The sequence below is a fragment of the Sinohyriopsis cumingii genome, chromosome 19 (genome assembly GCF_028554795.1).
Source record: "Sinohyriopsis cumingii isolate HCF-2022 chromosome 19, ASM2855479v2, whole genome shotgun sequence".
Taxonomy (NCBI): Eukaryota; Metazoa; Mollusca; class Bivalvia; order Unionida; family Unionidae; genus Sinohyriopsis; species Sinohyriopsis cumingii.
Genome location: NC_142979.1, coordinates 64,452,382 through 64,464,393, shown reverse-complemented (window position 1 = coordinate 64,464,393; position 12,012 = coordinate 64,452,382).

Sequence of the window (12,012 nt, the reverse complement as noted above, 5' to 3'; positions counted from 1 at the left end):
TAAATTGATAGTAGACGTAGTGAATAAATGTAATGCACATAAACTGACAGATAAATTGATAATAGACGTAGTGAATAAATGTAATGCACATAAACTGACAGATAAATTGATAATAGACGTAGTGAATAAATGCAATGGACATGGACTGACATAAATTGATAGTAGACGTAGTGAATAAATGTAATGCACATAAACTGACAGATAAATTGATAATAGACGTAGTGAATAAATGTAATGCACATAAACTGACAGATAAATTGATAATAGACGTAGTGAATAAATGTAATGCACATAAACTGACAGATAAATTGATAATAGACATAGTGAATAAATGCAGTGTACATGGACTGACAGATAAATTGATAATAGACATAGTGAATAAATGTAATGCACATAAACTGACAGATAAATTGATAATAGACATAGTGAATAAATGCAATGCACATAAACTGACAGATAAATTCATAATAGACGTAGTGAATAAATGTAATGCACATAAACTGACAGATAAATTGATAGTAGACGTAGTGAATAAATGTAATGCACATAAACTGACAGATAAATTGATAGTAGACGTAGTGAATAAATGCAGTGTACATGGACTGACAGATAAATTGATAATAGACATAGAGAATAAATGCAATGGACATGGACTGACATAAATTGATAGTAGACATAGTGAATAAATGTAATGCACATAAACTGACAGATAAATTGATAATAGACGTAGTGAATAAATGTAATGCACATAAACTGACAGATAAATTGATAATAGACGTAGTGAATAAATGTAATGCACATAAACTGACATAAATTGATAATAGACGTAGTGAATAAATGCAGTGTACATGGACTGACATAAATTGATAGTAGACGTAGTGAATAAATGTAATGCACATAAACTGACAGATAAATTGATAATAGACGTAGTGAATAAATGTAATGCACATAAACTGACAGATAAATTGATAATAGACATAGTGAATAAATGCAATGGACATGGACTGACATAAATTGATAGTAGACGTAGTGAATAAATGTAATGCACATAAACTGACAGATAAATTGATAATAGACGTAGTGAATAAATGTAATGCACATAAACTGACAGATAAATTGATAATAGACGTAGTGAATAAATGTAATGCACATAAACTGACAGATAAATTGATAATAGACGTAGTGAATAAATGTAATGCACATAAACTGACAGATAAATTGATAATAGACATAGAGAATAAATGCAATGGACATGGACTGACATAAATTGATAGTAGACATAGTGAATAAATGTAATGCACATAAACTGACAGATAAATTGATAATAGACGTAGTGAATAAATGTAATGCACATAAACTGACAGATAAATTGATAATAGACGTAGTGAATAAATGTAATGCACATAAACTGACAGATAAATTGATAATAGACGTAGTGAATAAATGTAATGCACATAAACTGACAGATAAATTGATAATAGACGTAGTGAATAAATGTAATGGACATAAACTGACAGATAAATTGATAATAGACGTAGTGAATAAATGTAATGCACATAAACTGACAGATAAATTGATAGTAGACGTAGTGAATAAATGCAGTGTACATGGACTGACAGATAAATTGATAATAGACATAGTGAATAAATGTAATGCACATAAACTGACAGATAAATTGATAATAGACATAGTGAATAAATGTAGTGTACATGGACTGACAGATAAATTGATAATAGACATAGTGAATAAATGTAATGCACATAAACTGACAGATAAATTGATAATAGACGTAGTGAATAAATGCAATGCACATAAACTGACAGATAAATTGATAGTAGACGTAGTGAATAAATGTAATGCACATAAACTGACAGATAAATTGATAGTAGACGTAGTGAATAAATGCAGTGTACATGGACTGACAGATAAATTGATAATAGACATAGTGAATAAATGTAATGCACATAAACTGACAGATAAATTGATAATAGACATAGTGAATAAATGCAATGCACATAAACTGACAGATAAATTGATAATAGACGTAGTGAATAAATGCAATGCACATAAACTGACAGATAAATTGATAATAGACGTAGTGAATAAATGTAATGCACATAAACTGACATAAATTGATAATAGACGTAGTGAATAAATGCAATGGACATGGACTGACATAAATTGATAGTAGACGTAGTGAGTAAATGTAATGCACATAAACTGACAGATAAATTGATAATAGACGTAGTGAATAAATGTAATGCACATAAACTGACAGATAAATTGATAATAGACGTAGTGAATAAATGTAATGCACATAAACTGACAGATAAATTGATAATAGACGTAGTGAATAAATGTAATGCACATAAACTGACAGATAAATTGATAGTAGACGTAGTGAATAAATGCAGTGTACATGGACTGACAGATGACTTGGTAATAGACATAGTGAATAAATGCAGTGATACTGACAGATGACTTGGTAATAGACATAGTGGATAAATGCATTGTGCATGGACTGACAGATGACTTGGTAATAGACATAGTGAATAAATGCAGTGATACTGACAGATGACCTGGTAATAGACATAGTGAATAAATGCAGTGATACTGACAGATGACTTGGTAATAGACATAGTGGATAAATGCATTGTGCATGGACTGACAGATGACTTGGTAATAGACATAGTGAATAAATGCAGTGATACTGACAGATGACTTGGTAATAGACATAGTGAATAAATGTAGTGATACTGACAGATGACTTGGTAATAGACATAGTGAATAAATGCAGTGATACTGACAGATGACTTGGTAATAGACATAGTGGATAAATGCATTGTGCATGGACTGACAGATGACTTGGTAATAGACATAGTGAATAAATGCAGTGATACTGACAGATGAATTGGTAATAGACATAGTGAAAAAATGCAGTGTACATGGACTGACATAACTTGATATTAGACATAGTGAATAAATGCAGTGTACATGGACTGAAAGATAATTTGATATTAGAGATAGTGAATAAATGCAGTGTCTTAACCGATGATGGGGTGAAGCATGTTGCTATGTTGTCATAGGAATGCACCGTTAATAATTATTGGAATTTGTAAATGGTAATGTTAAAATGTTTGCTGTTGAATCCAATACTTCTGATGATAATTACGCACAATGTTGAATCCAATACTTCTGATGATAAATACATACAATGTTGAATCCAATACTTCTGATGATAAATACGTACAATGTTGAATCCAATACTTCTGATGATAAATACGTACAATGTTGAATCCAATACTTCTGATAATAAATACATACAATGTTGAATCCAATACTTCTGATGATAAATACATACAATGTTGAATCCAATACTTCTGATGATAAATACTTATGATGTTGAATCCATTACTTCTGACGATAATTTACTGAATAAACTTTAACAATACTGAGTTTGTTGATTGGAATAATCTTTGCCATTATAAAATGAAATTCAGAAAAATTTGTCAAAAAGGGATGATAAAAGGGGCATCACATTTTTATCCTTTACAGGAAGGTGTCTTTTAATTAGAGCATTGTCTTCAAGGAAAATGGATAAGAACAAGTGCTTTTGTCCAAATTAGACAGTTGTACAAATTACATGCATAATTACATAGGACCTTTCATATCTCAAAAGAATAAGTTCCTTTGACAGGTTTCACTGCACCACATATCTACAATAAGTCTAGATGGTATTACAAATATCTACATATCCATTATATTGTATATTTGACCATCAGATGGTATTACAAATATCTACATGTCCATTATATTGTATATTTGACCATCAGATGGTATTACAAATATCTACATATCCATTATATTGTATATTTGACCATCAGAATAGTCCTGTTTTTTTTCTAACATCTTCATGTGGGGTGGAATGGGTTGGTAAATTATTGAGCTAAAACTTTTGTCATTGCATTAAAATTTTTAAATAAGAAATGATTTTTTACATATCTTGATATAGTATCAACATATTTATTTTCTTTTACTTATACAAAGATTGTTGTTTTAATTTTTATGGTTTTATTTCAGGCCAGATGTATTCTCAATATCTTTTTAGTTCAGGTTATGTTTTCATAATTATGGTTTAAATTTCTTTCCTTTCTTCATTGATGGAAAAGTATAATAAACACCTTCAAATCCAATATTGACAACATTTTCTTCATAATTTCTAAAGAAAATATTTCTTTATGTATTTCACTGATTAGTGTCTCACCAACAACTTGAACATGAACCTTCTTACTGATGTCTAGCCTTCTTTCTATTTCTTGTCTAAACTTTTTTTTCTTCTTGATAATGTTATGAATTTCTTCCTGTATTTTCATAGACTATCAATATGGGTACTTGGAAAAATAGCATTAGCCACCTGGGCTTGGATATTTTTCTTGACAACCTGAATAGTATGTATTTCCAAACAAATTATTATTTGGCATGTTGTTGCCAAAGTTCCAGTCATGGTATTTGCACCAGACTAACCATTGAGATGTTGATGTTGTTACCACTTCTGCAAATGATACTTACACCTGGTTGTCACTGGTTATGTTTTGACCACTTCCACTCATGATATTTACACAAGATTATCATTAGTACATTGTTACCACATCTACTTACGATATTTGCACCAGATTATCATTGGTACATTATTAACACTTCCACTAATGATATTTGGACCAGATTATCATTTGGTACATTGTTAGCACTGCCACTCATGATATTTGGACCAGATTACATTTGATATGTTGTTAACACTTCCACTCATGATATTTGGATCAGATTATCATCTGGTATGTTGTTAACACTTCCAATTGTGATATTTGGACCAAATTATAATTTGGTACATTGTTAGCACTGCCACTCATGATATTTGGACCAGATTACATTTGATATGTTGTTAACACTTCCACTGATGATATTTGGACCAGATTATCATCTGGCATGTTGTTAACACTTCCATTAATGATATTTGTACCATATTATCATTGGTATGTTGTTAACACTTTGACTCATGATATGTGCACCATGTTATCATTTGTTGTGTCAGTTCTTCTTCCAATCACAATATTTGCACCAGGTTATCATTTGGTATGTTGTTGCCACTTCCTTGATATTTGTACCAGGTTAGCATTGGTATGTTGTTATCACTTTCACACATGATATTTACACCAGATTATCATTTGGTATCTTGTTACCACATCCACTCGTGATATTTGAGACAGATTATTATCCGATATGTTGTTACCACCTCTAATCATATTTGTAGCATATTATCACTGGTACATTGTTACCAATTCCAATCATGATAATTGTTCCAGGTTATGATTGATACGTTATTATCACTTCAACTCATGATATTTGCATCTGGTTATCATTGGTAGGTTATTATAACTTCCACTTATGATATTTGCACCAGCTATAATTGGTATCTTGTTATCACTTCCACTCATATTTGCACAATGTTGTCATTTGGTATATTGTTATCACTTCCAATCATGATATTTGCACCTGGTTATCACTGGTATGTTGTTACCACTTCGACTGCTCCAGTGGCCTAGTGGTTAGAGCGTCCACCTCGGATGTGGAGGTCATGGGTTCGATCCCTGGCTGAGTCATACCAAAGACTTACAAAAATGGTACTAACAGCTGCCTCGCTTGGCTCTCATCATTAAGAGGTCAGGGTTAGGACTGGTCAGCCTGGTGTCAGGATAATGTGACTGGGTGGGACATCATGCTACATGTCTGCAGCATGATGCCGCAGTGCTAGACATAACTATAAACTGCCACACTGCAGGCATTGTAGCGATATGACTGAAAAATTGTTAAAGCTGTGTTAAAAATCCAAATCATGCACACACACACATACCACTTTGACTTACAATATTTGTTGTAGAATTTTCATTGTACTCATTCACAGACAGTGGATATAGCAGTGCATTAAAGCATGCTATACTGTATAAACCGGAACAGCTCTAATTTTTATTTTACATGGTGTCCAGATTTGGAATGCAGGAGTATTGCACTGCACATGAGTCTTTTGCCATCAACAAACTTACATGCTTCATTTTTATCTCTGTACAGTGTGACGCTGTCAACATTTGGTTTGGAATCTTCTTCAAGCAAAATCCATCCATTTTTAAATGTCTTTTTAAATGACCCATTGTTTTGTTTTTTATCACAGACTATGCATATATACTTGTGAATATTATCATAATTGTCCAGTATTTGGTTCATCAGTTCATTAAGTTCCTCAGGTTTGTCATAGATTTTGTCCAGATATGTAAGACACTTCATTTGGAATCCAGGACAGAGTTTTCTCTTAAAAAGTGATAATGTCCATTTTATTTATTTAAATTTCATTAAAGATCAAAGCACATATAATTAGCATCACTTTACCACAAACACCCCCACCCCACCTTTCCTTTCAGTAAATGTTCCAGCAGGTCAGATTATAGAGAAGCTAGTGTTAGTTGCATATACATTTAATTATATCCTATAGGTCACTAGCATTGGTGTATATAGGTGTGTGATGGGGATTGCAGTACTTTCTTTGTTATGATCACCTGAGCATAATCCAAGGGTCTTATTCAAACTCACTCTGAATTGTGTGGACATTTGAGCTGTTTACAAGTCTGTGAGATGGACAGAAATTCTTAGATATGTTGATCTCATTATTTTTGTAGTTAAATTTGTTTTTATGTGCACCACTGCCACCAATGTCACTGCTGGAAGGGGTTGCATCAAAATTATGAAGTGTTGTTCACATCTACAGACATAAACAGCACTACCCCCACCCAACCACCATCAGTTCACAAGGCTTGAAGTCAATATTTTGAGTGGATGAACACATGCACATTTACAAGGACAGCGAGATCACATCATCCCTTTCTGTTCATAAAAAAGGATTTAAAATACAGAGACAAAAATAAGACCCATTTAGAAGAAAAAAATAAAAAAAATAACATATACATGATTCTGAAGAATTTATGTCGTTACTTTTTTGGAATGTACTATAACAGATAATGTACATAGCTGCAAGTTCAAAAATTACCATCATTATTATTTAGTAGTAGAGATTTTAACTTAAAACATGTGGGTATCACAGAGAGATATAAATACATTATAAAATGTATGTGTGTGTCTGTTCGAATATATTGTTCATACTTAATGAACCAAGTCATGGATGTTATATATATATATATATATATATATATATATATATATATATATATATATATATATATATATTCCGTTTTTATACTTATCAGAATACTCAGTTCATAACATGCACAAAATCAATTTCTTCACTAATATGTCTCTTATTGGAACAGTGGAAGGAAGTTGTATTTCACAAAATTGTGTGCTTTTTATTTAGATAAAGGCAGTGGCTTGTTTTATTTTTGGGCCAAAATGTAGGATCTTAGAACTGCAAAAGGAAATGTGTTTCACTAAATTGTGCTATTGCAAAAGTAAAACAGTTCTTTTTATTGAAAATGGGCACTGCTGCCACAACACAAGTCAGTTTCTTCACCAAAATGAGTGCTTCAATTTCTTAATTTTTTTGTATGCAGGTGATACAGTAGAAGTCGGTTTGTAACTAAATGTGTTCTACTGCAACATTAAAAGCCCCATTTTTCCTCACTGGTGACCTGCCGGTGACATCCATGTAGTGGAAGGTTGCAGTGTTGGTGACATCTGTGTGGTGGAAGGTTGCAGTGTTGGTGACATCTGTATAGTGGAAGGTTGCTGCTACGGGTGACATCTGTGTAGTGGAAGGTTGTGGTGTTGGTGACATCTTTGTAGTGGAAGGTTGCAGTGTTGGTGACATCTGTGTAGTGGAATGTTGTGGTTTTGGTCAAATCTATGTAGTGGAAGGTTGTGGTGTTGGTGACATCTGTGTAGTGTAAGGTTGCAGTGTTGGTGACATCTGTGTACTGGAAGGTTGCGGTGTTGGTGGAGGTCTCTTGCTCTTCTGTTTCTAAAAGAAAATGTCAAAATTTTCTCAGGCATTTGTGGGTACAGTTTTTCTTCACTCATCCTTTTGTTCACTTTTCAAGTGCTCCTCTTCTTCTGTTGTGTTTCTCTTGCTTTTCTTCCTGCAGAGCAAATGTCTGTTCTTTGAAGCATTGCAGACAGTCTGTAACTCTTCCTTTTTTTCTTCTGAAATCATCATAGGCTATTAATGATGGAGAGATCATTGAAGTTGGTACATGCAGCAAGTCTTGCAAATAAACCACAGCTTTATGGGGAAAATAATTGCTACAGCAGTGTGAAAGAAGAAAATATGGATTGTTTTCTTCTTTTTTTTTTTAAATTAAAATTTTGTTGTACCATAAATTTGTTTCACTATGAAAGAAAAAATGGACATGAATTTGTTTCACCATGATAGAAAACACAAACTTTGTTACTTTGTTTTCTTGTGGGATTTTTGGGGGGCAAATGTATATTGTGTTTCAGTGGGCCTGCAGTGTGAATAGTCTATGAATGAAAAATAACATGAATCCACAAGACAGTGCACTTACTATGCATTTTGGAGGACACATCTTGTGTCTGTTATTGACAGGAGTTCATCAGTTTTCATTTACCTGTTTTATTGTAATGTGTTTTTGAAATTTTGCTGTAGTTTTTTTGAAAGGGAAAACATTCTAAAAGGTTCTTAATTTATTTTTTAAGTTTAATAAGTTATTCATGCACACATTTTAGAATGTACATTTTATTTTGGTGGTGGTGGTGGGAAGTTTTTTATTATGATATATTACACAGAGTCTGAACACGTCATGTCTGTCAATCTTGTCTCGTATATCACCCAAAACTACTGGAACTGTTACAAGTAATTTTATTTATTAAATTGGATGTGGTCTTTTTTTGACCAAACGGAGTAGGTTGTTTGATCTGTTGTTATTTCTCCTTGCTAAAATGTGGCTACAGCAGCTTCAAAAGTTATTTTACTAAAACATGTGCTATGGAAACAGTGAAAGTCAGTTTTTTTAACTTAATTGCATTAAAGTAGCAGTAGTACATAGTTTGTTTCTTAAAAATTCAGCCACAGTAAAAAGTCAGTTTCTTCACAAAAAAAACACAGTGATTCAGCAACTGTAATAGTCAATTTCTTCATTAAATTGTATGCTACTGCAACATTAAAAGTCCACTTTTCTTTAAAGTGTTTGCTATTGCAACATTGAAAGTCCATTTTTTCTTTAAAAGATACCTTGTATATTCTGTTTTTGCAAACCTGCTATCATTTTGCAGCATCTAGTTTATAGAATATGATGATTGCACTGACTGTATTAAAACATTGAAGCTTGACCGACATAGGGTTTGGTGTACTTTATGTTAATGTAGGGAGTTCTGTTATTTTTTAAATGGTAAAATCTGAGCTACATTAATTATGTATCATACATGGGATGTTTTGTACTTGTTATGCAAAGAATTTTTCTGTATGTAGAATCACTTATCACACACAAGCAATGTTGGGACTGCTTACACACACTATACATAGAAATATACTTGTGTACTATAATCCAGGAAGGGCAAGGGTTTACTTTTGTTTCTTTGCTTTTGTGAAAGGCATAGACATAACACAAACATAAAACACATAGACTGACAATACATGAATAGGAGCTATGTTTCTAGTACAGTTGGTGGCATTATAAAGGACCATTGGATTTGGAAGGAAAAAAGTTGTGAACATCCACATCAAATTCAACTGCCTTACACCTTTTTCCATGTGCAACACCCACTCCTGTTGTGATGATAAAAGTGGTAGTGGTTGTTGCTAGTGGTGATATCTGTATTGTGGAAGGTTGGTGTATAGGTGGAGGTCTCTTTCTCTTCTATTTCTCCAAGGAAATTTTACACATTTTTTCAAGTGTGCAATTCATTTCACGCCAACACAAAGTCATCATTTGAATTATTGACATGAAACTTTAAACACACATTCATAGTCTTGTTGGTCATAAATAAAAATGGTGCAGCTGGGTACTCTGATATGCAAATCTTGTGATCTTTACTCCTTCTGAATGGATGGTGATATCACCATGCAGTTGAAATACTTTTTATGCTATCTATTTAGTCCTCAATGAAAATAGGTCGAAGTGATATCGATTATGCCCGTCAGATAGATCATTTTTTAAAACAATGTTATTGTTACTACTGCCCCTGAACAAAAAATCATAATGGCCTGGGGTTTTCACCAGAAGATTGCTTTTGACTTGTGATAGGTCCTAAGTGAAAATGATACCAATCTATTATTATTCAATATGTCCTTCACATTGGGAATTTTGTTAGTCATATTATCGCTACTTCATCTGAAGGAAATTAATATTGCCATGGTATTTTCACCAGAAGATGTCGTATGATGCCCATTTGATCGTAAATAAAAAAATGGTGCCGATCTGATGTACATTATGCCCAACATAGTAGCCATCTTCAAAATCTTGTTATTGCTAATCCTTTTGAATGAAAAGTAATATTGATTTGGGGTTTCTTCAGAAGACTTCTTATGTCCAGAATTTAAATGGTGTCAATCTAATGTCCAATATGCTCAGTACAGCGGCAATTATGAAGATATTGTTGTCACTACCTCTCTTGAATGGTTGGTTGTATCAGCATGTGGTTTTCACATGATGTCTAATTGGTCTAAATATTAATGATGCAGATAAAGCTTCTAATATGACTGCCACAATGGCCATCTTGAAAATCGTATCGGTACTTCTTGATTGCTGGTCATGTCGACATTGTGTTTTCACCAGAAGACTTCTTATGATGGCTTGTTTTTTTTTTACTAATTATAGATGGAGCTAATCTGATATCGAATATGGTGACGATGGCATCATTCAGGCAAATGTTATTTGTTTGCTTCTCTAAAACAGATAGTCATATAAAAAAAAATGGTTTCCACAAGATGACGTCATATGATGCTTTGTTGGTCGTAAATGAAAATGGTGTCAAGTTGAAGTCCAGTATGACAGTTACAGCATACAATTTTTAAAGCTTGTTATTGCTGAGGATTATCAAAAATGGTTTGATTACTCTACAGTTAAAATGATGTCAGTAATTTGTTACATCATGAAAGAAAAGAACATTCTTTTTCTTTTCTTTTATGTGAATTGTAAATTTCGTTGTACCATAAATTTGTTTCACCATGAAAGAAGAAATAGACTTCTCTTTATAAATATAATTATTTTCTCTCACCATGATAGAAAATCTACGAACTTTGTTACTTAGATTTTTTTGGTGTAATTTTTTCTTGTTGTGGTTATTGTAAATTCTTTTCACTGGCTTGCGCTGTAATAGTGGAGAACTGAAAAAATACTATTAGAATTGTATTGAGTCATTGCAATCCGGTGAAAATTTACATAGATTAGAGTCCACACGACAGTGCGCTTCCTATGAATTTTGGATGACATATCTTGTGTGTATTAACACCAAAAAATCTAAGTAACAAAGTTCGTTAGATTTCATTTACTTGCAGATTCTTGGTGGAAAATGTATGAATATTTCCTCAACGAAAATAGCATTACTGATTCTTGTAATGTGTTTTTGAAATTTCATTATAGTGTTATTGAAGTGAATATATGCCAAAAAGTGTCTTGATTTTTTTTAAAAACAAAAAATATCATTCATATACGCACATTTTATAATGTACATTTGTCTCTTTTTGGTGGTGGTGGGGGGAGACTATTTATTTAAAAAAACAATATGTATTACGTATAATCTGAACACGTCATGTCTGTCATTATTGTCTTGTACATCACCCGACCTCACAAAATTGTATGCCTGATACTTAGGAAAAGGCGGTAGGTTTTTTTCTTCTTCTCTTACAAAAATGTAGCTGTAGAAGTTGGTTTAGTAAATATGTGCTACGGAATCAGTGAAAGGGAGTTTGTTTCACTAAACTGTGCTACTGAAAGCTACGTTAAAAACCCAGGAGACAAAAACACAAACTCTTGTGTTTCTCCAAAGAAGTCT